Source organism: Triticum aestivum, chromosome 5B (genome assembly GCF_018294505.1).
Source record: "Triticum aestivum cultivar Chinese Spring chromosome 5B, IWGSC CS RefSeq v2.1, whole genome shotgun sequence".
In the NCBI taxonomy this organism is placed as follows: domain Eukaryota; kingdom Viridiplantae; phylum Streptophyta; class Magnoliopsida; order Poales; family Poaceae; genus Triticum; species Triticum aestivum.
The window spans coordinates 641,372,730-641,397,629 of record NC_057807.1 but is presented as its reverse complement, the minus strand read 5'-3'; the positions used below and the strand labels follow the sequence as shown (position 1 = coordinate 641,397,629).

The 24,900-nt window shown below is 45.0% G+C and overlaps 1 pseudogene; it reads left to right on the top strand.

Moving 5' to 3' along the window:
- Positions 1 to 4,924: 4,924 nt before the first annotated feature.
- LOC123117333 (histone H3.3-like) lies at positions 4,925 to 6,663 on the top strand (annotated as a pseudogene).
- The last annotated feature ends 18,237 nt before the right edge of the window (positions 6,664 to 24,900 follow it).

The following is a 24,900-nucleotide window of genomic DNA, read 5'->3' as shown; positions in this document are numbered from 1 at the left end:
TAGTGACACTATGTTTGTCTATGTATTCACACATGTATTATATTTCCGGTTAATACAATTCTAGCATGAATAATAAACATTTATCATGAAATAAGGAAATAAATAATAACTTTATTATTGCCTCTAGGGCATATTTCCTTCAATATAATCATATTGGACGGCCCAGATGATGCTACTGGGCTTAATTCGGATAGGCCGTAACAGGCCATGACTTAGCGGGCTGTAAATGGGCTATATGCGAAAAAGTCGTTAACAGGCTTTCCGTGGGTCGACCCGCTACCTTTTAACCAAGTCAAACGGGCCGGCCTTTTCACCGGAATGGTCCTCTATTGGGCCGTGCCACGTGTCGACATATCATAGGCACCTTCGGTCCAATGAGTGGATGACATCTGTTCCAACGGTGAGCCGACACATGATTCCTCTGGCAATTGAGAATTTTACACGTGGAAAATCCCTATTGGTCCGGGCTGTTAACGGGTTATCGGATCCAAACCGGAACACGATAGCTTAATGGCGACCCGTTACGGTGGATGCCACATGTCGGTTATCCTTGACGAAAGAAATTCTATTATGCGCGATTTACCATCATGAAAGTGGACACTTCCGTGATGATAATTTTCGTAATGTCATGGAACGTTTCTACGACAGCACATGTGTGACTATCTTGATTCTGTCATAAAAATGTCATGAATGTACATGCATGACAGAAAACATGACCTACTGTGACAAACACGTATCATCACGGAAGTGTTTTTTTGTAGTGTTATCTTCCATCATTCCTTTTGACCTATACGTCCTCTAATTCATGGCATTGGCAACACTGGCAACAACTCTAGACTAGTAGTAACAGGGCGGCAGGTAATTAGGAGCACGTCGGTGTTTATTTCAGAATTCAGAAACTAGATGAGTGCGAACGCACTGGGCATATCTAAGGAAGCATGATGCGACGCGTGCGCATGATTTTGGTTTTGCAGGGAAGGGATCTTCACGCCCATGTTCTTCGTGATGGCTCAAAAGAAACCCAACCTGACAGGGACTGAGAACGTCTGAAGAATTATATGCCTATTGCTTTGTTTGCTTGTCCTTTTCTGAAACAACCTATCTATGGAGCATATTAACAACATTGCAATCATGCTCATCATTCAAAGATTTTATGCCAAACATTTTATTGACTTTTTCTTCTAACATTTTGGCACACTTTTCTAAATCTTTATTTTCACAAAAGACATTAAAAAAGATGAAGCATATGAGGCAACCTCAATTTCATTTTTTAATTTCCTTTTATAAACCTAAACTAGTGATAAAACAAGAAACTAAAATATTCAATTGTAAGATCTAAAGATATACCTTCAAGCACTCACCTCCCCAGCAACGGCGCCTGAAAAGAGCTTGATGTCTACTCGCAATGTTTTTCTTGTAAACTCGTGTTGGGCCTCCAAGCGCAGAGTTTTGTAGGCCAGTAGCAATTTTCTCTCAAGTGGATGACCTAAGCTTTATCAATCTATGGGAGACATAGGATGAAGATGTTCTCTCTCAAACAACACTGCAACCGAATAACAAAAAGTCTCTTGTGTCCTCAATGCACCAATACAATGACAAATTGTATAGGTGCACTAGTTTGGCGAAGAGATGGTGATATAAGTGTAATATGGATGGTAGAAATATATTTTTATAATCTAAATAAATGAAAACAGCGAGGTAACTAGTAACAAAAGTGAGCAAAAACGGCATTGCAATGCTTGAAAACAAAGCCTAGAGTTCATATTTTCACTAGTGCAAATTCTCTCAATAATGATAACATAATTGAATCATATGACAATCCCTCAACGCGCGACAAAGAACCACTATCAAGTTTCTATCGGAGAACGTAGGATGAAAACGCCATCAACACATATGCATAGATGACCCCAATGTCACTTCGGGAATCCGTGAGTTGAGTGCCAAAACATACATCAAGTGAATCAATAGAACATCCCATTGTCACCACAGGTATCCATCGCAAGACATACATCAAGTGTTCTCAAATCCAATACTCAATCCAACCTAACGAAACCTCAAAGAGCAAGACTCAATTCATCACAACAACATCGAGAGGGGAAAAACACGATATGATCCAACTACAACAACAAAATTCATGATACATCAAGATCGTGCCAAATCAAGAACACAAGAGAGAGGGATCAAACACATAGCTAATGGTACATATCCTCAGCCCCGAGGGTGAACTACTCCTTACTCATCAAGGAGACCACCGGGATGATGAAGATGGCCTCCGGTGATCATTTCCCCCTCCGGCAGGGTGCCGGAATGGGGGCACGATTGATTTTCGTGGCTACAGTGGCTTGCGGCAGCTGAATTTCTCATCTAGAGTTCTTTTCGGGGGTTTTGCTATTTATAAGAATTTTTGGCGTCGACCTCACGTCAAGGAGGTGCCCGAGGGGCCCACAAGCCGAGGGCTAGCGCCCTTGGGGTAGGGCACGGCTAGGGGGCTTGTGGCCTCCTTGTTCACTTCCTAGCCCAGCTCTTGTGCTTCGGGGTCTTTTGATCCATAAAAAATCACCGTAAATTTTCGGCTCATTTCGAAAACTTTTATTTTTACACAAAAAACGACACCACGGTAGTTCTGCTAAAAACGGCGTTAGTTCGGATTAATTCTAATCAAATCATACCAAAACCATATAAAATTGTTGTAAATATTGTCCGAACCAAATTGCTTCGTGCCACACATATAACACTTATCATTTAAAAAAATTCAAGCGTGCACCTCAATAGCTTTGCTCGCCACCCAACGACGAGTCATCTTTAAAATACACATGAACCGAAGGAAAAGACAACAAGGGGCGATCTAATCGTGGAGTCACGATGCCAAAGCAGAGCACCACCATACGTGTGGCGAACAATGACCATGCGTGCCATATTCTCCGTTGTCGCAACTTACATGTGTTCTGTTCACGCAACAATCAACTCTGTTTGTGCATCCTCACAATGCCGTCAGCACATCTGGCCCCACAGCACCGTGAAGATCTGCACGCATTCAAGCCATGCCACACGCCCGAGGGATAGTGATATCCCATCCCATTATGATTCAAGTCCTGATGCTCACATTACTTCTGAATTTATTTTAGAATTTTCGGTAAAACGTTTTCAGTGGGAGAAGACGTTCTCGTCGACAATAAGGCGTCTACGATGACTTCATGAATCTCAAGATGATATGCCGGCTCAGTCACTCGAAGGTGTTTATAGGGGTAGGGTGTGTGTGCACGCGTTCAAAGAGTAGTGTATGCGCGTATGTATGAGCGCTTGCGTCTGTACTGTATTAAAAAAACACTTGGGCGCGTCCAACACTTCCGACTTCTGACGATGTACCTGGTCGTAAGAGCAGCCCGCCCGGTCACTGTCTAGTCGCGAGATTTCAACCCTGACGGGCGCCTCAAAATGGCCTCAAACGACCGGGGTGACTGGCACCCCTCGTATCCAGCCCAAATATGGGGCGCCTGAGCATTGCCCGCCACGTCGGACCCGGCAGCCCGACCCACCGCAAATTGCACCAAATCCACGTCCCAGAGCTGCCGGATCCATTTACTCTCTCCTCTCTTCCTCCTCCTCTGCGTCGCCCGTCTCGCAACTCCGCCGCCACGCGCTCCATAGTCGTTCCTAGCCTCTGCCCCGCCAGCTCTGGTAGAGCAGTCATCTCTCCGTCCTCGCTGGCGGGGACGTTGTCGTCTGCCCGAACGCCACCGCACTACGTCTGACAACTCTTTGGCTCCGCCTTGCGCTTGATCTGTTTGACGCATTGTCTGACCGGATTTTTTGTGATTTTATTAGGAAAACGATGAATTCCGATGCTTCGTCGGACGAGGAGTATGGACCGACTGAGCTTGATCAAATGATTCAAGATGAGTTCTTCGATTCCTCAGATTCGGACGAAGAAGTGGACATGATCATGATCATGCTCATGAGCAAGCAAGAGGAAATGGACCGACAAGTGAAGCATATACTCAACTTCAGGGGTTCAATCGAAGGGAGAAAAGTGATCAACCGGGTTAGGGTGTTCGGAGCAAAGCTACTGCACAACTCTCTTTCGTCGCCGTTTTCGCATGTGAACCCATTATTTTTTTCGCATTATGAAGGGAATGAAGGCACACAACGACTACTTCAAGCTCACATGGATTGTCGCGGACAACTCTATTTCTCTACCAAGCAGAAATGCACGCCTGCTCTGAGAATGCTTACATTTGATACAGCTGCAGATCCGGATGCTTCCACAGGCATGCCCGGACGCGTCCGCGGACATATAGCGGGCCGGACAAGTCCAGTTGTAGATGCTCTAAGACCGGGCCGGCCGGGTGTCCTGATGCGCCTCCATTGCCGGGCGATCTCGTCGGAGCACCCGCGCCATCTATCCTCTAGGCAGTTCGGCAGCGTTGTCCGCTGCTCCGGCAGATCTTGCATGCCGCCAACCGAAATGCCACGCCGGCCGCTCAGAGCCTCTGCGTGCAAGCACCCGACGCAACCGTCGACCGGTCGACGCGCTCGTTCCATTTGCGCTTGTTCAGACCTCAGGCGAGCATCCCACGCGGCCGTGCACGACACAGGGAAGAAGCAAACATATATGGCGAGGTTGCCGACTGAGAGGCATCGCTTGATAAACTCTCAAGATGCAACCGTGCTTAATTACGCATTATTCTGGAAGTTTCTTACTATATACCACTAGGATTTAGGAAAACCACGATCCGTGTCCTCATGAGATCGGCCAATAGCAGGGCGCAATATACCCAGATCAATCCGTGTCAACATCGATCCGAGCCGTACGATCAGTTTCAACGGCAACGCCAGTGCGCCAATCAATCTAGTCTAGCGCAAATTAAGAATCTAATCTACTCCTATAAGTCGGTTCGTACGTGCCCCTGTTAGGCCCGCCTGTAAATACCCTGCCCCCTCTCGCTATTTGTACGTACATCCGATCACGCTCAGCCCTCGATCAACTAGTCAGCCCGACAGCAAGAGTACTCCCAAGGGTGTGCAAGTGCAAGATAGCAACTGCGAGAGGTATGTAAGCCGTTTCAAGTGTTCTACAGTAATTCCTATGGTCGTACTGTAGCCTTAGTATTTCTTGATGCTTCCATCTAGTATATTTCTGATTTGGTTGCTTGTGTTGGTCATCACTCGTCAACATAAATAGTTTAGCACATACTACTACACAACCTTGTTTTTCCTGGCTAGCAATCGTTGATAATCATAAAATGTATGAACTAGCTGGGTTATTATGTGATCACTTGGACCTATACTGATTCTGAGAAGCTAGAATTCTTTTGGGAAGGAACTGCTATCATATTTTTCAGACATGCATGTATCACATGCACGTAATTAAACATTCTACGATATTGGTATTCAAAGTATCAAATACATGGCTTTCGAGAGGACGGTCAAATCACAATTTTTAGCCGGAGTGAGTAGTTGCTTTTGTTTCAGATGTCTTAGATCTAGCCTTGGAATTAAATTTGTTAACACAACTTTTGTGCATGGTGTACTCTTTTGTTTGCAGATGGCTCGAACTAAGTGCACAGCCTGTAAGTCCACCGGCGGAAAGGCTCCGACGAAGCACCTTCGGGCTTTCTATGTAAGATTACACCTTTGGCTCCGACGAAGCATCTTAGCAACTTTGAGTGTTAGAAACTGTTTGCTTGACAGCAACTTAACTACTGGTTTTTCGTTTTGTGATGCTAGGCTGCCGCTCGTAAGACTGCTCCCGCCACTGGTGGAGTGAAGAAGCCTCGCCGATATCGCCCTGGAACTGTTGCTCTTCGGTATGTATTGTACAATATAATTTCCATTGCTTGGATTATTATGAGGTGCATGTGTTTCATACTCTTGTGCTTCAATAGTGAAATTCGCAAATATCAGAAGGGCACAGAGCTACTTATAAGGAAGCTACCGTTCCAAAGGCTTGTCAGGGAGATTGCCCAATTTTGCAAGGTACATTTCCTCTATCATATGTATCTTACTACCCCTTCTGTTCCTAAATATATATCTTTTAATTGATTTCAATATGAACTACATACGGATGTATATAGACGTATTTTAGAGTGTAGATTCACTTACTTTACTCTGTATGTATCTCATATTAAAATGTCTAAAATGACTTATATTTAGGAACGGAGGGAGTAGGCTTATTTCAGATACGAACAAATCCAACTCAATCCCTTCAAAAAAGATCCATTAGAGATTGATTAGGGTGTATAGAAAAAGTTCTAATACAGTGTATTCATGATAATAAAATGGAATATTTGTGCTTATATCTATTTTCTTTGGCTTCTTTGCCACATCTACAGAGTGATCTACGTTTCCAGAGCCATGCGGTGCTTGCTTTGCAGGAGGCAGCCGAAGCATAATTGGTGGGACTGTTTGAAGACACTAATCTGTGTGCCGTTCATGCTAAGCGTGTGACCATTATGTCCAAAGATGTGTATTTGGCTAGGAGGATCCGCGGCGAGAGGCTGTAATTAGCCTACATAGATGGATCAAGCCCAGCATGTTTGCTGCTTTCCATGTGATTTTCTGGGTTCATAATGGGCAGTGGAGAACCCTTTGATATGCCCTGGACGTTAAACTATTATTAATAAATGTAATTTTGATGATTCATATCTAGATGATTTTTAGTTACGTCACGTCTAAATTCTTTACTGTACAATCGGCGCCGTAGGATCCATGCAAAACTGTTTTTGATTGGGTGTCACAGTGCCTCCCGTCTCACTGGAACGAGCCTATTTTTCGCGAAAAGAAAGTGACCGTTTCCGTTGTACGTGGGGCACCTATTTTTATAGAGGCTATGAGTTCATTTTTTAAATGCCTGGGTATGCTTCTTAACAGTTCCGCCACTGTTTTTATCCTTGGGGTATTTCTACATGAAGGAATATACATGACTACTTTGATCCCAAAACTATAGGGCAACAATTGCGAGATTTCTTCTTCTTTTGTGAGTACGCCTACTAGCACAAATTATTTAGGGAGAAACTGCTATAGCAAACCAGAGTCAAAGCATATATCATTTTTTTTTCATTTGCTGCAGCGATGAACTTCCCATTATGATCTCGAAGGACTGCTCGTTGGATTTGACCGAACCGAAGCGAGACGACGGTGTCGTCGGTGAGGGCTCAAACAAGGACTCGCCGGAGGTGAGGCACCGGAGCGAGGGGGGAGAGAAACTACTGCAGTCAACTTACGGAAAAAGGCTTTCGCCCTGCTTTATATATAAAGCAATGATCGACAGCACCTGACACAAGCGCACACCCTCACAACACACACACACACGCACCCAAGGGAGGATACATAAGCGCTGAGCGCAGCAACACCAACCCAAGCACTACACTAAGAGGTGAAGCCGCATATGACGATCTGTGGGCTCCAAGGCGGCACCTTCAGGAAGGGAACAACACCGGAGCGTCGCCACCGCCCGATCCGAGGATCAGAGTTTCCTTTAGAGCAACACGACGGACAATGAGAGTCGCGACTACACCTTCATTTCGCCGCTGCCGGTCCGTTCGAAGATAGAGTAGGTTTTCACCCCGGCCACCACTCACCGCCACCGAACGCCACACCCCGGCTACCACGCCGCCCACACGGCCGTGGCAACTGGGCAGCACCAAGCCACGGGCTCTGCCCATGAGCACCGCGGAACCACCACCAAGGCCGCCACCCCGGCATCCAAGACCTTGACACCACCTCACCCGAGATCTGCCGCTACCCCAACCAAAGCACATGGACGGCCCCCACTGCCGAGACCCAATAGTCCGGCCAAACTTGGCCTTCATCGATCCGTTCTGCGGCACCGGGCGCGAGACGAGCTCGGTCCTGCTGCCGGGCACGAGACGAGCATGGTCCTGTTGTCGGGCGCAAGACGAGCTCGATCCTGATGCCGGGCGCGAGACATGGTCAGTCCTGCTGCCGGGCACGAGATGACACTATTAAAGAAATGCTTATACACAGGAGCTTACCGGTAGCACTTTTTATAACAAAGCGTTGCTGATAAAAAACAGTAGCGCTTGTGCCCGAAGAGCGCTGCTACTATGCATATAGTAGTAGCGCTTTATTTACAAAACACGCTGCTACTGTAATTTTCAAAACCGCAGGCAGTGTAGGTATACTAGTAGCGCTTGTAAGCAACCAGCGCTGCTGCTATTGTACGTAGCAATAGCGTTGGCCTCTAACTAGCGCTACTGCTAAATAGCTGTAGCGGTGAGTGCTTAACAATGCTACTACTACGCTTACCTTATCCACACCATGCGCGCGTTCCTCTCACTCTCCCCTCACACACTCTCACTCGCCCACCGTACTACTCCCTCGCGCGTCGTCGCCGCCGTCGCCCCCAAGGTATCTGCCTCCCTCCCTCCCTCCTCCTCTCGCCGCCCTCCTCTCTCCCTCCTCCCACGGCCCTCCTCTCTCCTCCCTCCTCGCGCCGGCGGCCGTCGCTCCTCCCTCCTCTCCCTCGTCCGACCGCCGCCCTGCTCCCACTGCCCTCCTCTCTCCTCCCTTCCCCAGCCACCCGAAGCCCTCACTCCTCCCTCTTCCTCCTCCTCCCACTGCCCTCCTCTCTTTGTACAAACATTTAGGTATAAAAATTTTTAGTAATATAAATTGTTAGGCAGAGAAATATATTATGCTATGTGAGATTATTTTAGTAAATGTACGTTTTCTGAATAGAATTGAAAAAAATAAGTAAATGTAGGTCTTTTGAATAGAATAGGATTTTTCTAAGTTATGTGAAATTAGGGCATTTATCTATGGTTCAATAAGTAGACAATAGATATAAAAATGAGGATAATAATGTTCTTAGGGTTTAGGAAACAAATTGCAGACAATTGAAAATTTTATTTGGAATCAAATTGCATGTTTACTTGATAGCTTATGGAGTTTCTCTAAGTCCTACGATGACGATAATAATGTTTTGTTTATATTTTGTTTTTGCAGAAATCAAGGAGCCCATGCATCATCACCGCCGTCGTCCCAGTCACCCCATGTTGTTAATTTAATTTAGGTATTTTAGGTGTTTAATCTTAGATTAATGTAGTATGAACCCTAGTTATGATAGAACCATGTTCAAAATGTAGGTTTTTAATTAGGTGTAGTTAATATAGTTTAGGTGTTTCAAGTGTATTTAGCAGAATTCTAGGTTGATTCGTTTTGAAGTGGACATGTCATATTTTGAACATGTCACATTTGTTGTTATTTTTTTAGTTAAAGCATTTATTCCCGCATCGACGTCGACGATGCCTATCCCGCATCCTCGTCGTCGACTCAGTGGAGGAGGCCTACTTGATCAGAGGGGCCATGTCCGGGACTGGGCTCCGCCGGGCTGGTACTGGGAGGTGCTACCTTCTAGGCTAGTATTTGGAATCTAATTGTATACATTTTGCTATAAATCTATACAATTCCGAGAGGGTATCCCATTTTGGTTGCCCGAATTGGGAAGGACTTTGTAAGGCATATGATTTCCATGAGGGTATGCTTGTCACCATGGATCTTGGTGATCCTGACATCGAGAAAGACAATATGGACATTTGGGTCCTTGGTGATACGCTTACAATTCTACAGCTATGTGAGTTTCTCAAACATAGTTATTAAGTAATTTATGTTGTTTATTTCAAAATAATTTCCAGCTTATTTCCATTTATAGATTATTTTTATTCTTCAAAGAATGTGGGGAAGATGGTAGACAGAACATACTACACCGATGGCGCGGAATTAACTTATCAGGAGAAAAACCATTGATCTCATTTATTAATGATCTTGAGAATTACAATATCTATTATCAAACTCCTGCACATTATGGTCAATACGTGCCACTAGTGCACATGTTGAACTACGGTAACACCCATGTAGATGGCACGGTAAGATTTTTTACTATTGTGACATCCGTGCATCTTTTTCATAAATTCTTCTAATAAACTACATTGCAAACTATGAAGTTATTACTTTGTTTTGCAATAGAAAATCCCGAAGGATTGTGTGCCTCATCTGATGTTTCGGAAAGTTCGCCTTGATGTTATGAGCTTACGGCCAGGTCATCCTACGCATCATTGTTGTTCATACTGGATTTCTAAAACCGATGAAGACATGACAATCAAAGATTGGAAAAAATGTATGGTCAGTCGTAGGGAGGTACTTAGAAGCAACATTCTACGACGCGCAAGAATTGGAGACAGTATAATCTCCATTCTCCATAATGAAGAGTCAGGGCCTATCTTTTTTATGTCATTTTACCTAAGAGAAGGTAGTTAGATCCTAGCTAATACTCCTGATCATGTGCTAAGAACAATTAAGTAGGATTGGTTAGATGACTATGATGATGATGAGTATTACTTGTTATCATGATAACGAGTAGAAGTTGTATGATGATGATGAGTATGACCTGTTATCATGATAACGAGTAGAAGTTGTATGATGATGATGAGTAGGACTTGTTATTATGGTACCAATGATGGGTTATTTAATATAATGATGATGCATGATGCTAAGTTGTTATATGAGCATGATGAGTTATTACATATAACAGTGGGTGAAATAAACGTGGATTAGATTCAAGTGGAGACAACATGTGGTGCATGTCGAAAGTACTACTAATCCAAACTTGTTCTAGTTTGGACTAGTAGTAACTTTTGATGTGCACCACATGTTGCCTTCATTTGAATCTAACCCATGTTCATTTCAACCACTATTATAAATAAGGGTTAATTATCCTTTTGCCCTCAGTGGTGTCCATGTGCTCAGTTTTGCCCTCAGATGCGAATTGTGCTCAGTTTTGCCCCTAGTCCGTGCGCACCGACTCGTTCCGTGAACTCTGCCGTCTCCGTCAGGTCAACCTTTTGACTCGGCCCTTACAGGTGGGACCAGGCGGCAGAAACGGCCAATTTTATTCAGACCGTTGCACGCGTAGCTTGTGGGACCCAGCAAAGAGCCGTTGAGCAGAGAGCCGTTGGCGGGTGTGCTATATAAGCGGGCGACAGCGGTGGTGACCACGGCGACAGAGAGCACGGCGGTGACCACGGCGAGAGAGAGAGCACGGCGGCGGGAAGCTAGCTGTGGAGGGCGCGGCGGTGGGAAGCTGGCAGTGGAGGGCGCGGCGGCGTTGAGATCCCCTTCGGCTCCGAGCTCCATGTCTTCCTCAAGCTCCCGCGCCACCTCGCGGATGCAGAGCCGGGCGCGTGTGGACATGCCTGTCTTCGTCTGTCCGCGGTGCCGGGCGGGCGTTGATCGAAGGGTTTCTCAGACACCGAGGAACCAGAATCGTCCGTTCTACGTGTGCAGCGAGAATGGGGTAAGAATCGGGGCAATTGCACCATTTTCGTCGTCGGGATGTTTGAGCAATGGGTTGATCTGTTTAGTGTTCATGCAGGTGACATGCTTCTTTCTTTGGGTCGATGCTCTGGCCAAGACTCTGATGAATGAACTGCAAGAAGAGCATGAAGAATGGTTGCGCATGTTGCCACGAACGGCAGTGGCCACACCACGAGCTCCGGAAGAAGAGATGGATGGCGAAGCACGCACTGACAGAGAGCTAGCTATTGAGCTTAGGATGTTGAAGAAGAAGGTTAGGAAGCTTGAAGATCAAGCACTACCAATACCCATTTGCAAATACTTTTGGGCATTTGTAGGTATGGTAATCGCACTGGTTGTAATGTTGAAAATGTATGGAAAGGCATGAATTATGAAGGAATTTGTAATCTTGAAATTGTTTGAGAAATTCACCTAGTTTAAATGTTGGTTAAAGTTGTTTAAATGTTGAAACAAAAAGAGAAGAAGTGACCAACATTTAAATATGTTGGAAAAAAAGAGAAGAAATTAGGAATTCAGAAACTTTTGATCAATGAAATGCAGCTCTCTGCTCTGCCTTTCTGTCCAAAAAAAGGTTGCTCTTGGGCCAAATTCAGAGCGTAGAGCCAAGTGCAGGCTAGACTAATGGGCCAACTGCATCCAATTAGGCCCATTCAGGGGTTTTCTTGCGTATTTTTCTGTTTTCTATTCTGATTTAATTTAGGCAGTAAATCATAATGCTGAAACTTTTTGTGGAAGCTAATTGAATTATTCCGGAGCCAAACAATTAATGTTAGAAATTTTTTGGAGCTGTTAATTAATCCAATTCAAATACACCGTGATTTAAATGAAAGACCAAAATGTCATGAAAAATGTGCCTCAGCTCTGGTAGAGGTTTACGCCAGGTGCCAAAATAAATGAACATTTTTTAAGGGCATTACATTGAGAAAAACATAATATGTCTAAAAAATGAAGGGTGGAAAATGCACAAAAAATTGGTGCGCCTGGGGACTCGAACCCAGGACCGCGTGGGTTTGTGGTGTTTAGGGCTACGCTGGTAACCGCTAGGACAGATGGCAAGACTTTGACATGGGTAGGGAAAGAAGGTATACATAGTGAGACTGTGAATTTTTTTTAAAAAAAATAGTGAGACCGTGAATGTTGCACACGCGTGAGAGTGGTTTTCCTTTGTTTTGCACTTAAATTTTGGAGGGTTGGAAGGTTGAAAATGTATGTTGCACTACCACATGATTTTGGTCAGAGTGGCACTTGGTTTAGGGTTAGAGTGGCACTTGGTTTAGGATTTAAAGGGAATAAATTTGCATGTTAGTTCATGACTTTTTGTTTGAATGAAACAGAGGGCTTCTCACCCCCTCCGAAAACCACAAGTTCTCGAACTTCATGACTTGTTTAGGGAAGAAATGATAAGTTTGGGCACGGACATTTTTTAACACACATAATAAGATGGAACACACCGTACCATTACAATAACTTAGATAAGTTCACGGACAGTTCACGGACACATGATGAAACATGACACGACACGACACGACATAGAAAAGCAACAAAATAAAAAACCAAACATGACGAGCTTGACTCCGGGCTTGAACATCTTCATCTTGACCTCCTTCTTCCACCTTGGCCGCGCGCGCCCCTTCAACACCGTCTTCATCTTCACACCTCCTCCTCCTCGTCGTAGGGAAGGGAGTGCATCTGGCCTGGAGCGGGGAAGATGCGCTCGTAGTTGGTGTAGATGTTGTAGACGGTGAAGAAGATGGCCTCGCAGCCGCACCAAAAGACTTGGCCGAGGAGCTCGCGCGCGTCAAATGGGTTGGTGAAGGTGACCGTGAGCAGTAGGAGGATGCCGCCGCGGTCACGAACCTCGTTGAGGGTGAACATCCTCGGCGAGCCCCGTGGGAGGTGGGCATAGCCGGCTCTGAGGAAGGCGCGGGTGAGTTCGACGGAACCCCTCCACCTTGAAATAGCCCACACACGGAGCTCCCTCTCCACGAGCACGCCCGGTGGGTAGCGCAGCTCCGGCACCACAGGCGGACGGCTGAAGGTCGGCCCGTTGAACTGCATCTTCTTCACTTGGTCTCGCTTGGGGAGGGCTCGGTCGCTTGGGTGTTTGAAGTTGGAGAGGATCGGATCTGGCTTGTGGGTGGGAGAGGAAGAGAGGCACCCCATTTATAGGCCTGTGGGTGGGAGAGGAAGAGAGAAAGGATGAGAACGGTGCGTGTGTGAATCCGGACGCGTGTGTGTATCCGTTACGTTTTGCACACTTAAATTTTTGCACGAAAACGATGCATCTTTGACCGGGCAGTGCATGTGAACCGCTGCCCTGAACCACTGCCCTGAACCACCTAGCTCGCCTCGCTAGCCTAGCTCGCCTAGCGCGCCTCGCTCGCCTCACTCGCATGCATGCACGTCGCCGCCTCCCGCGCATGCGCAAACCCACGTAGCCGCCTCCATGCATGCAAGGCCTGGAAAGGCTGAGACGGGCTATTTACTGCAGTCTCAGGCCCAGACAACGAGACGGCCCAACGGTCCATCCAGCGCGCCCGATATTTGTTAAAAAAACAATCTCCCAGCCAATCAGATTGCATCTCGCGGATCGCCCCCCTCCTCCCCGCAGATTCCTTCTAGAAGGGTTAGATCGACGGCCCTTGATCACCGCTAGGGTTAGATGAACGGTCCTTATTCAGCGCTAGGGTTAGCGGGGTTTGGGAGGGGTTTGGAGCAGTCAAAGCTATGTTTGACCAGATTTCAAATGAGCATAATAAATTAAATAAAAATCAGAAAAATGAAAAACCTGCGCACATAGTCTTCTTATGTCATATACTAACGATTTAAGTTGATAAACAAGCTTTACATACATTTAAATGATAAGTTCATGTGTATTGTATGATATCTCGAGTATCTCAAACTCTCTTGTATGAAGTGAAGAGAAGTGTTTTGGGGAAATGAACATGAAAATTTCAAAAAACTCACCACAGCTTCATTTTGGAGTGACTAAGAAGGATCCAGGCTTAGTTTTTCATTTTGATGTTTTACACTTGTTTAAATCTTGGTCAAAGTTAAGTTTGACCAGAATTCAAATGAGCAAAACAAATTTAAAAAAAATCAAAAAATGGAAAAACCAGCGCACATAGTCTGTACATATAGAATATATGTGTAGGAAAGTTATTTGACTGATTTAGATAAGGTCGAAAAAAACCTTGCTTAGAAATGAGGCCGTTTACCCTACCTTTGGACCCCTCTTTTTAGCACATTTTTCATGAAAATTTCAAAAACCTCACCACAACTTCATTTTGGATTGACTAAGAAGTATCCAGGCTTAGTTTTTCATTTTGATGTTTTAGACTTGCTTAAATCTTGGTCAAAGTTAGGTTTGACCAGAATTTAAATGAGCAAAATAAAATTCAAAAAAATCAAAAAAAGGAAAAACCATGTGCTCATTCAAACATCATCCAACAGATATTTAAACATCATGTCAAACATACTTCTAACATAGGTCCAACATCATCCAACAGAAATACAACATGTCAAGTGATAAATGTTTCATAATACAACATCATTCCTTATTCATAATGTTTCATAATTGTTCATAGATAGCGTTGGGGCTTCTGTCTGTTCCTTGAGCTTCTTGTCATCACTTTGCTCCTCGTGCACCTTGTGCTCATTGTTTCTTCTCTTCTTCTCTTGGTTGTCGGTACCTTGCGCGTCTTCTTCAAACCTACCATAGAGCTGTGCAAAACATAAAGGGTCCAAACATAAACGGTAATGAGATCGTGTCAAGTGATAGATGTACAGTAGTATTTGACCCTTGCAAGATTTACATACCTAGCAGAACTCACAACAACAGAAGGTTGGTCACCATTTGGAGCCTCACTTGGATCATCATTTGGAGCCTCACTTGGATCACCATGATCACCATTTAGAGCCTCACTTGGATTACCATTTGGAGCCTCACTTGAATCATTATTTGGAGGATATTTTGGATCATCGTCAAAATCATCCGGCTGTTGACCATCATTTTCATCATCTGTTGAGGCAACCGGCTGTTGACCAACATTTTCATCATCTGTTGAGGCAACCGGCTGCTGACCAACATTTTCATCGAAGCCTTCATCGAAACTCTCTCCGAATGCTGGATCTACTGTGTTATCACAATACTTACCGAAATGACCAGACCCACCACATCTTGTGCACTTACGCTTCCTCGCTCCAAGTCCAGCTCCTTCGCTGCGAGGTCTTATTCGACTCTTCCTTGGTCTACCTGCTGCTCTCTTCAGAACTGGAGCGCAAAGCTTGAATCCAGGGTCCACCATGTCCCATTGTTGTTTTCCCTCCATAGCAGGCAAGGCATAAGCATATGTGGCTTTGAACCTTGCAACAGAGTAGTAATCATGCACATACTGCTGTATGTTCCCTGCTGGACCTGGGAGAGAAGTGATGAAAAACAAGGCATGAATGCATGGCAACCCAGTTATCTGCCATTGCCTACAACTGCAAGTTCTAGCTTCTAAATCCACTGGATATCTCCATTCCCTCTTCTCTTTATCCAAATATGATATCTCTGCTGTGGTACCCGAGCAAAGCGTCATGTTCATTTCCAAGCCTGTTGTCTTCTGCTTCAGTTCATTCATCACGGCAGGGATGATAATGTGGCCCATGAATTTTGCCTCGGCTATTCCTGCACGATAATGAAATTTCTGCATGTATTCTATCCTTATTCTGTCAAGCAAATCCACCACATAATGACCCTTTAGTTTCCGGATCGTTGAGTTGAAAGACTCTGCTAGATTATTGTGCACATAGTCAACTTTGCTCACTTCACTGAATTGGCTTCTAGCCCATAACTTGGAGTGGTGTGTTTCCAAGTATTCTTTCACTTTGGGATTCATGTATAACTGCCTCAAGTGGTAGTTGTGCTTCTTCACACTGCATGTCAAAGATGCTGGCCATAAATTGTCGGTATACACCTTTCCTTTGAATTTCTTCATGAAATTTGCAGCAAGGTGACGCATGCATTCCCTATGCTCTACTCCAGGGAACACATTGTCCACGGCCACTTCTAAACCTTTGCAGGCATCTGTATGAATGACCAACCCATTGGGATGTGCAATAGCCCGGCGGAGATTATGCAAAAACCAAGTCCAGCTCTCCTCAGACTCTGTCTCTAGCACACCATAGGCAACTGGAAATACAAAACTATGTGCATCAACTGCACAAGCTGCTACTAACTGTCCTTTAAACCTTCCTGTGAGAAAAGTGGCATCAATAGCCAAATAAGGCCTGCAGCCTGCCAAAAAACCCCGGCGACAAGCCTCAAAGCAGACAAAAACCCTTCTAAAACATTCCTTGGTCTTTGTCACTCCCCTGAATGTGTACTCCACGGTGTGGTGATCAATATCTACAATACTACCTGGGCTTGTCCTCTCCACTTCACCTTTGAATGAATACAACAATTGAAAACTTTCCTGCCAGTTACCATAAATAGAATCCATAGCATGTTGTTTACCATTGAACAACCTCATGTATGGTAAATCTATCTTGAACTTATCTTTGATGTTCTTCTGCAATTCCTTTGGACCCACTTGCTGGTTTTCTTTCACCCACTTTTTTACTTCTTCTGCCACCCATCTTGACTTGGCTCTACTGATTGTATCCTTCCTAAGGGTTGATTCCTGACATGTGTGCTTAAAAGGATTCACTTTGACCTGAACATTAGTGCTATTCCGCATTTTAGCTGCAAGCAGCCTCCATGGACAACCCTCAGTCGGACAGTGCACTCTGTAACGTACTTGATCGCTCTTGTCAACTTTGAAAGTACGTTCTACCTTGATGCAGTATGTCACAAGTGCATTTCTACACTCATTCATGGATGCAAAAACTGTACCTTCTTCCATTTGAGGGTTCAAAGGGTCCCATTGAACAGCTGCAAGGTCTTCGTCCTCACCCATCGCGTCATCATCCACACGGACTGCATTGTGAGCCTCATCTTGGTTTTCAGCCCTAGGTGCCCGTCGTAAATTCTGAATAACATCAGAATATAACTTCTCTTCATCAACCCCAGAATTGTAGCCATCAGGCTCCACTTCAAGGGGGACCCTACTGCTGTTGCCCACACTTGTCGAGCCACCACGTCGCCGTGCACCAACTGAACTGTTCTGGCTAGAGATGCCATTACGACGACTTGATTCTCCCCGAGATGTTGCACCCGCCATCCTAGGTCCAAATGCCTGCTCAAGCACATCAACTTGCAGCCTCACATGGAAATTATCTTTCTCTTTATGCCTAACAAACATGGTAGCTAGCTCTTCATCATTACTAACTGTCACCCAATTCTTTCCCCCATCATAGTATTTGTAAACCACTTCATCAAGCAAACCCCAAGGATATTGGCTACAAATTACCTCCCCAAATTGTCTGAAACTCCAATTACTAGCCATTGGCAACCGATAATCAAAACCTCCTTGGTATTTCTTCTTATCCTTTGCATCGAACATGTACCGGTCCCTTCTAATGTGCACCATGAAAGCAAACCGCAACTCCATCCTAACCGGCGAAAAACAGAGACGCAATCAGCACACTAATTGGGCAAACCTACTCGAATCGAGTGTTCAAATGCACAACTAAGCTCAATCTAAACAAGAGGCGAGACTTACCCCTCGGGAACCCAGTCGTGGACGCGGCGGATCTCCGGCCCGATGCCTGCCTCGCCAAATACTCCGGGGTCGCCGCTGCTCTCCATTTCGCCCTAGGGTTCTTCCTCCTAGTTCAAATAGCTCCAGCAGCCACCCACCTTTGAGCGCTCCGGCCGGGCGCACGGAAGGAGGCCGCGCCGCGGGTCGAGCAGGTGGCGGGCGCCCCACCCGTGGCGTCGCAGAAAGGTGGTGGGCGTCACAATGAGCCGTGGAGCGTAGGCGCAGGGAGGTAGCGGCGGAGCAGGGCGTGCAGCTGGTGGCGGGGCAGGTGCTGGCCGCGGCGCAGGTGGCGGCGGTGGCGGCGCACGACAGCCGGCCGGGCGGATGGGTGTGAGCTAGAATGATTTGGGGATTTAGTTGCAGGGGCCTACATGTCAGCTCCGGACCCACGTCCACGCGGTCCCACGTGTAAGCTCCGGACCCACAACTACTAACGCCGGCGGACAGAATGGACTCAAATATGGCCGTTTGGCCTCATCGTAGTTGCTGTGCACGGACTAGGGGCAAAACTGAGGACAATTTGCATCTGAGGGCAAAACTGAGCACATGGACACCACTGAGGGCAAAAGGATAATTAACCCTATAAATAATAACTAATCATGGTCATAAAATCATATGATGAAAGTACTGTATATAAAACCTATAAAAAACAGCGACAATAAGCTGCATTTTCAAAAATACAAGAAAATTCAGCAGTAGCGCTTTTTAGAAGAAACACTACCGCTACTTACTCTTATCAGTAGCATGTGCGTAAAACAAGTGTTACTGCTACCAGTTAGCTGTAGCGCCTTAGTAGTGGCGATGCACCCAGCGCTACTGGTATATGTATTTCAAGCGCTACTACTAGGGTTTTCCCTAGTACTGCGAGCTCGGTCCTGCTGCCGGGTGCGAGACGAGTGATGGACTGCAGCGGGGGAGGGCCAGCCCTTTGATGAAGATAGCGGTCGGACGCTGCGAAGATGGCTTGAAGGTCAAACCAGGCCGCCTAGAAACGAACTGATGCTAGAAATCCAGCCACCACCGCAGGCAACCCGCCGAGCCGTAGTGGTGCCGGCGTGACAAATGGAAGCCTCCACCACAGGGCTGAGCCGCCTCGCCGCCACCGCCCACAGCCGGAGCAGCAGCCACGTCGGGCCAGTGCCCCAACCCGCGCCGCCCACCGGAAATTGCAAACCCGGTCGGCACGCTCTGCCGCCACCGCCACCAAGCCACTGTTGCGCCAGTCCCCTCGCTGTCAGCAGCCGCCGCCTGACGCCCAGGGCCGCCGGGTCACGCCGCCCGCAGCCCTCGCCGCAGGAGCCACCACCCGCCAGGTCGCTCCCGGCCCGCGCCACGAGCAGCTGCCATCATGTAGATCTGGCCTGCCATCCCCGCCGCCACAGCTACCACCGCACGCCCCGCCACCAACCACGTCGCTCGAAGCCCGACAGGAACACTGTAGCCCACCACGACCTCGTGCACCGCAGCGCCGTGCCCAGGATGGAGGGGCTGCGCCACGCCAACCCTCACTACAAGAAATATGTCAACTTTTGACCATCACTATTGGTCACTGAATGGTCATTGTTTTCCATTTATGACCTTTTTGTGACCAAAAATAGATGGTCAAAAGCTGACTGTCTTAAACTGAAATTAACGACCTTTCTTCTGAAATGGGAAAGGTCGTTGATCCTACGACCTTCTATTTTGGTCGCTAGTTGTCTGCCCAGGCCACGTCGGATCCAACGTGGCTAGCTGACGTGGCAAAATTGCGACCAAGTGAAAAGGTCATTGATTAGAATCAACCCGGTCCATTTCGGTGTCTATATGGGCCGAGCCCAACAATTCAGCCCATTTAGTATATTTATTTCTGTTAATTTTTATCAGCTACATGGGCCAAGCCCAACTGGTCAGCCCATCAATTTTTATGCATGTTTGGCCTTTGAAGAATATAGGTACAATTTTGTGCAGCCCATTTCTGGTTTACATTCAGCCTTTTTATACATTCAAATAATAATTCAATCCTAGAGTTGGTACAGTATTCTTTTCAGCCCATTCACATATTCGTACAAATGATCCTCCTTTTCGACAAATTTTGCAAATAACTAAATATGTTTACATCACATGCCATAAAGCCCTACAAAATAGTATCACTTGTTCCTATATAAAACTATCAAATGATACGTACAAGAAAACAGAATACATAAAATTTAGTTTAACAAAAATAAGTTTTCTTCCTCTTCCATCTTCTAGAACACACAACACATGTGAAAATAAGATGCCACAACAAAAATGGAAGGATCAGCCATTAGAAGCATATTGAATACAAGGGAAACAATCAAACTAAAGAAATGAAAGGCACACACTGTGTAAATTTTGACAGCACGGATATTTTTTATATTACCATAACAAACAAAAATGTAATCTGATTGCATAAGACATATGGCATTATCAACAAGACAAAGCAAAATTTATAGTGCCAGCTCGGGAATAAGACAAAGCAAAATTTATAAATCTATAGCATCACACACGAGGTCTAAATTTATACTATGTTCCTTTAGAAGCAAGAGCTGGATCATGTCTAGCTTGTATTGCAGATAACTGGTACATTTTCACACACAAAATAGGAGCGACATATGTTTTAATGATCAACTCTGGTGTTTTGCAGTATATATTCACAGCATGTAAGAATACTTTGATTAACATACAAATCAACCATCAACTAACACTTCACAGTACCAAAAAAATGGGGTGGCGCTCACCACTTCAGATGTGCAGCAGCCATGAGGGCTTCTTCCTGTTCCACCTGCAGCAGCAGCAGTAGCAGCAACTTCTATAGATCTAAGACAAGCCCTTGGTGGGTAAGATGTACCGGGCGTGGATCACACCGTAAAGCATCCCCGCGGACGCCACAATCAGCTCATTCTTCATCGGCGAACACACCCCCTGCGTATGTAGACACACACCCAGACAAACGAAGCATTAACTTGTGAGGATCAGACAAACAAAGCATTCACGCTGATGATTAACTTATAAGCCCAGCCACCCTCAATCCTCAATACAACACTAAGTTTTACTACTCCAGGCAACCTAATACACTACAGTCCAGAGGCACCTCAATGCATTACTGTCACAGTGGGGATGAAAGGTGCTTGTTAATTAAACAAGCACCTCAATTTTAGCACAACTAGGAGAAGGCGTCCAAGCACAAAACAGACGCAGCCATTCCCTCCTTGCTGCAAGGCTCGGTTCAAAACAGAATCTTCAGTCAAGGAATGGGAGAAGTAAGAAGTAGTACTCGTCAATGTGAAAATCAGATATATATTTTTTGGGTTGATGATAAACTCTGGCACTAAACTGAAAATTAAACTTGAACTGAACATTGTATACGGTTCGTTTGGTAGTGCTTCACTTCCTGATTTAATAGCATTTGTTGTAGTATTATTAAAACTTTCCTAAATTATACAGTAAGCACTCGTTAATCTAAGAAATACTGTACAGATTTTGAGCATTTATAAACACTGGCACTGATCTCAAAATGTACACTTAAATTGAACACTGTTAATGTTAGTTTCAGACATTCAGTACCATTTCGTCCCCATCTCAGGAAAAACATCAAACATGCAGCATGCAAACCGATAAAAGCACATGTAGTGAAAATGCAGTTTAGCATGTTCTGAAGATCTTCACCAAGCTCCGTTTATGATAGTACTTACAGAGTTTACTGGTTGCAGAGTCATTTGTGCGTAGACCTCGTCAGGGTCCTTGTCAGCCTGTGCAAAACAAGCAGCATTCGTCAGGATTAAATGGTTAATGCTTAAGGTCACTAACCCCTACACCTGAACCTGAAGATGAACCAAGTACACCTACATGCATGGTGATGTTGTGGACTTGACACAACAGCTGCGACGGCAGGCTCGGGTAGTTCGGGATGCGGGAGTTGGGTGTCTTCTTGGTGGTCGCCGCGACCTGCAAGATCAAAAAACCTCAGCAATCCATGTATGAAATTAAGTGATCTAAATCAGATGACATATTCATGTCTGGTGGGTTTTCTTGTAGATTGAACCCTCCCAACACATGATCGGAAAGAAACCAAAGATTTTTTTGGGATCCAATTATTGCATCTTGATTACTGAAAACAACAGAGAGAACATCTATCATGAATGATAGCATGCAATATATATGGTCAATCTGGGAGTTCTACAAAACATTAAGATAAGAGAGAAGTTCTTCCCTGGACTGGTTACTTTTAGAAGCTCTAGCGCAAATTCGACTCCAGGAAAGATCGACAATCCAATTCACAGATATAGAGAAAAGTAATACTTAAAAACGGGAAAATGTCTAAACAGCAAGCTAGCTGCACGTTATACAGCGTCAGCTTATTTCACTGCTCCATGGATGGAGCTTACAATACACTAACCACTTAGACGCACTAATGCAGATTAAAGGGATATGCATGTTTTGTTCCTGTTGGTTTAGGTAGATCTATTCTGGGTACCAATGTTTATCTCCTTAGACCTTAGGAATTCCATCAAACTGGTATGCTACAGAGAACTGAATAATTCAAGGAATCACCTAGTAGTGGCAAGAATATACAATTGTACAAATGCAGTGCAAAAAGACTAACTACGCAACAATAACTTCCTAGAGCACGCAATGTAAAAAGATGTGGATCTCAAATCTATAGCAGCTAGAGTGGTTCAATATAGTTTATGAAATATAGTTTAAAGGAGAGCAGATTGCCTTTATATGATTTTGGTTACTGCCAATTGTTAGTATGATTGCATTAGTGCGTCAAGAAGCGGCACTCGCCGTTGATGGTGGATGTTGTCGGTGTCAAAACCGACAGATCTCGGGTAGGGGGGGCCAAGCTGTATGTGCGAGGATCGATGGTAACAATGATCAAAGGGACACAATATTTACACAGGTTTGGTCCCTTTAATGGAGGTAAAATCCTACTCCTGTTTGATTATACTCGATGGGTATAGGGGTTACAAGAGTTGATCTACCTCGAGATCGTAATGGATAAACCCTAACTTGGCTAGCCTATCAATGTTATGATCCTGCCTTCAGTCTAAACCCTCTGGTTTATATAGATACCAGAGGGGCCTAGGGTTGTACAAATTCGGTTCAACAGAAAAGAAATAGTATATCAGGACACCTAAACTTGCCGTTCACGCACACGGGAGTCCCAACCGGACACGGGAGGTGGTCTTCTTCCTTTTATCTTGACAGCCCATTAGTCTGGGCCACATCGAATAGACCGGACGCCCGAGGACCCCTTAGTCCAGGACTCCCTCAGTAGCCCCTGAACCAGTCTTCAATGACGACGTGTTCGACGCGCAGGTTGTCTTCGGCATTGCGAGGCGGGTTCCTCTCCTTGAATAATAAATATCAACCTTCCCTCACAAAAGAACTGTATACGGCTTTGCATAACTAACACAACCCTTAACCGTGAAGGCAGGATATATAAAAAATAGGAATAGTGTGTTGATACGTCTCCAACGTATCTATAATTTTTTATTGTTCCATGCTGTCATATTATCATTCTTGGATGTTGTACAATTATTTTATAGTCATTTTATATCATTTTTGGTACTAACCTATTGACACAGTGCGCAGTGCCACATCTATTTTCTGCATGTTTTTTTTTACATTACAGGAAATCAATATCAAACGGAGTCCAAACGCAGTGAACCATCTTGAGAATTTTTTTTGGGCCAGAAGACATCCAGTGGGCCAAGGAAGCATCTGAGGGGAGCCTCAAGGCGGGCAGCACCCACCAGGGCGCGCCGAGAGGCCCAGACGCGCCCTGGCGGGTTGTGCCCACCTCGGGTGCCCCCTGAACCGCCTCTTTGCTCTATGAATACCCCAATATTCTAGAAACCCTGGAGGAGTCGACAAAAATCAATTCCAGCCGTCGCATAGTCCAGAACCATCAGATCCAATCGAAACACCATCACGGAGGGGTTCACCACTTCCATTGGTGCCTCTCCGATGCCTTTTTTCGAATGTGCCTCGCCGAAGTTACATGCCTTTTATATTTTGAAACAAAATGTTTGCCACTCAGACTGATTAGAAGATCAAATAATTTCTTTGATCTTCCACTCAGTCTGAGTGACAAACTTTTTTTTTTGAGATCGGAGAAAATTCAAAGAATTGGTTTAAAAGACCCAAAAACGACCACAACAAATACAATACGTTGATATTTGAGCAAGTGAATGATGTGGCATCAAGTTTCTATCCTTTGGAAATTTATTGATTTTCATTCTGCATGAAAACTAATATTTTCTTGTCAACGTATTTTCAAATTTTGGAAGGAAGATTTATTTATTTACTTATTTCAAAAACAGCTCAAGTGCTCTAGGCGCCATTAATTCAAGGTTTTTGTGAAGCGGCCCCCTTTGTTGTAAGAAGGATTGTGCACCCATACTTACAATATACTCCCTCTGTTTCAGAATATAAGGTGTATCTATTTTTGTGTAAGTGAAACTTACGTATGTTTGACCAAGATTGTAGAATAAAATATCAACATCTACAATAAAAATAAAGATATATGTGAAATAATTTTTTGTTGATGTTTTTCTCAACAAATATGGCTAAATTTTACAAGATTTGACTTTGATTTTTTTTAAACTATAGGCACTACATTGTAAAACGGAGGAAGTAATATTTATACCATGTGAGATATGGAATAAATAACGTGGATAGAGCCAAAGGAAACCGGCTGCTAGCTTCTGTCACAGGCCGGTGAAGATAGAATTGTCTTCCTCAGTCTGATGGAGACGTACGTACGTCTGCTAGCTAATCGCCTGCTATGTTAATGTGGCTAGCTAGCTAAGCTTCCGGTTCTTAGCGGCTTGTTATCATCTATCTGAGGGCAACATGCATGATTAGGACGTCT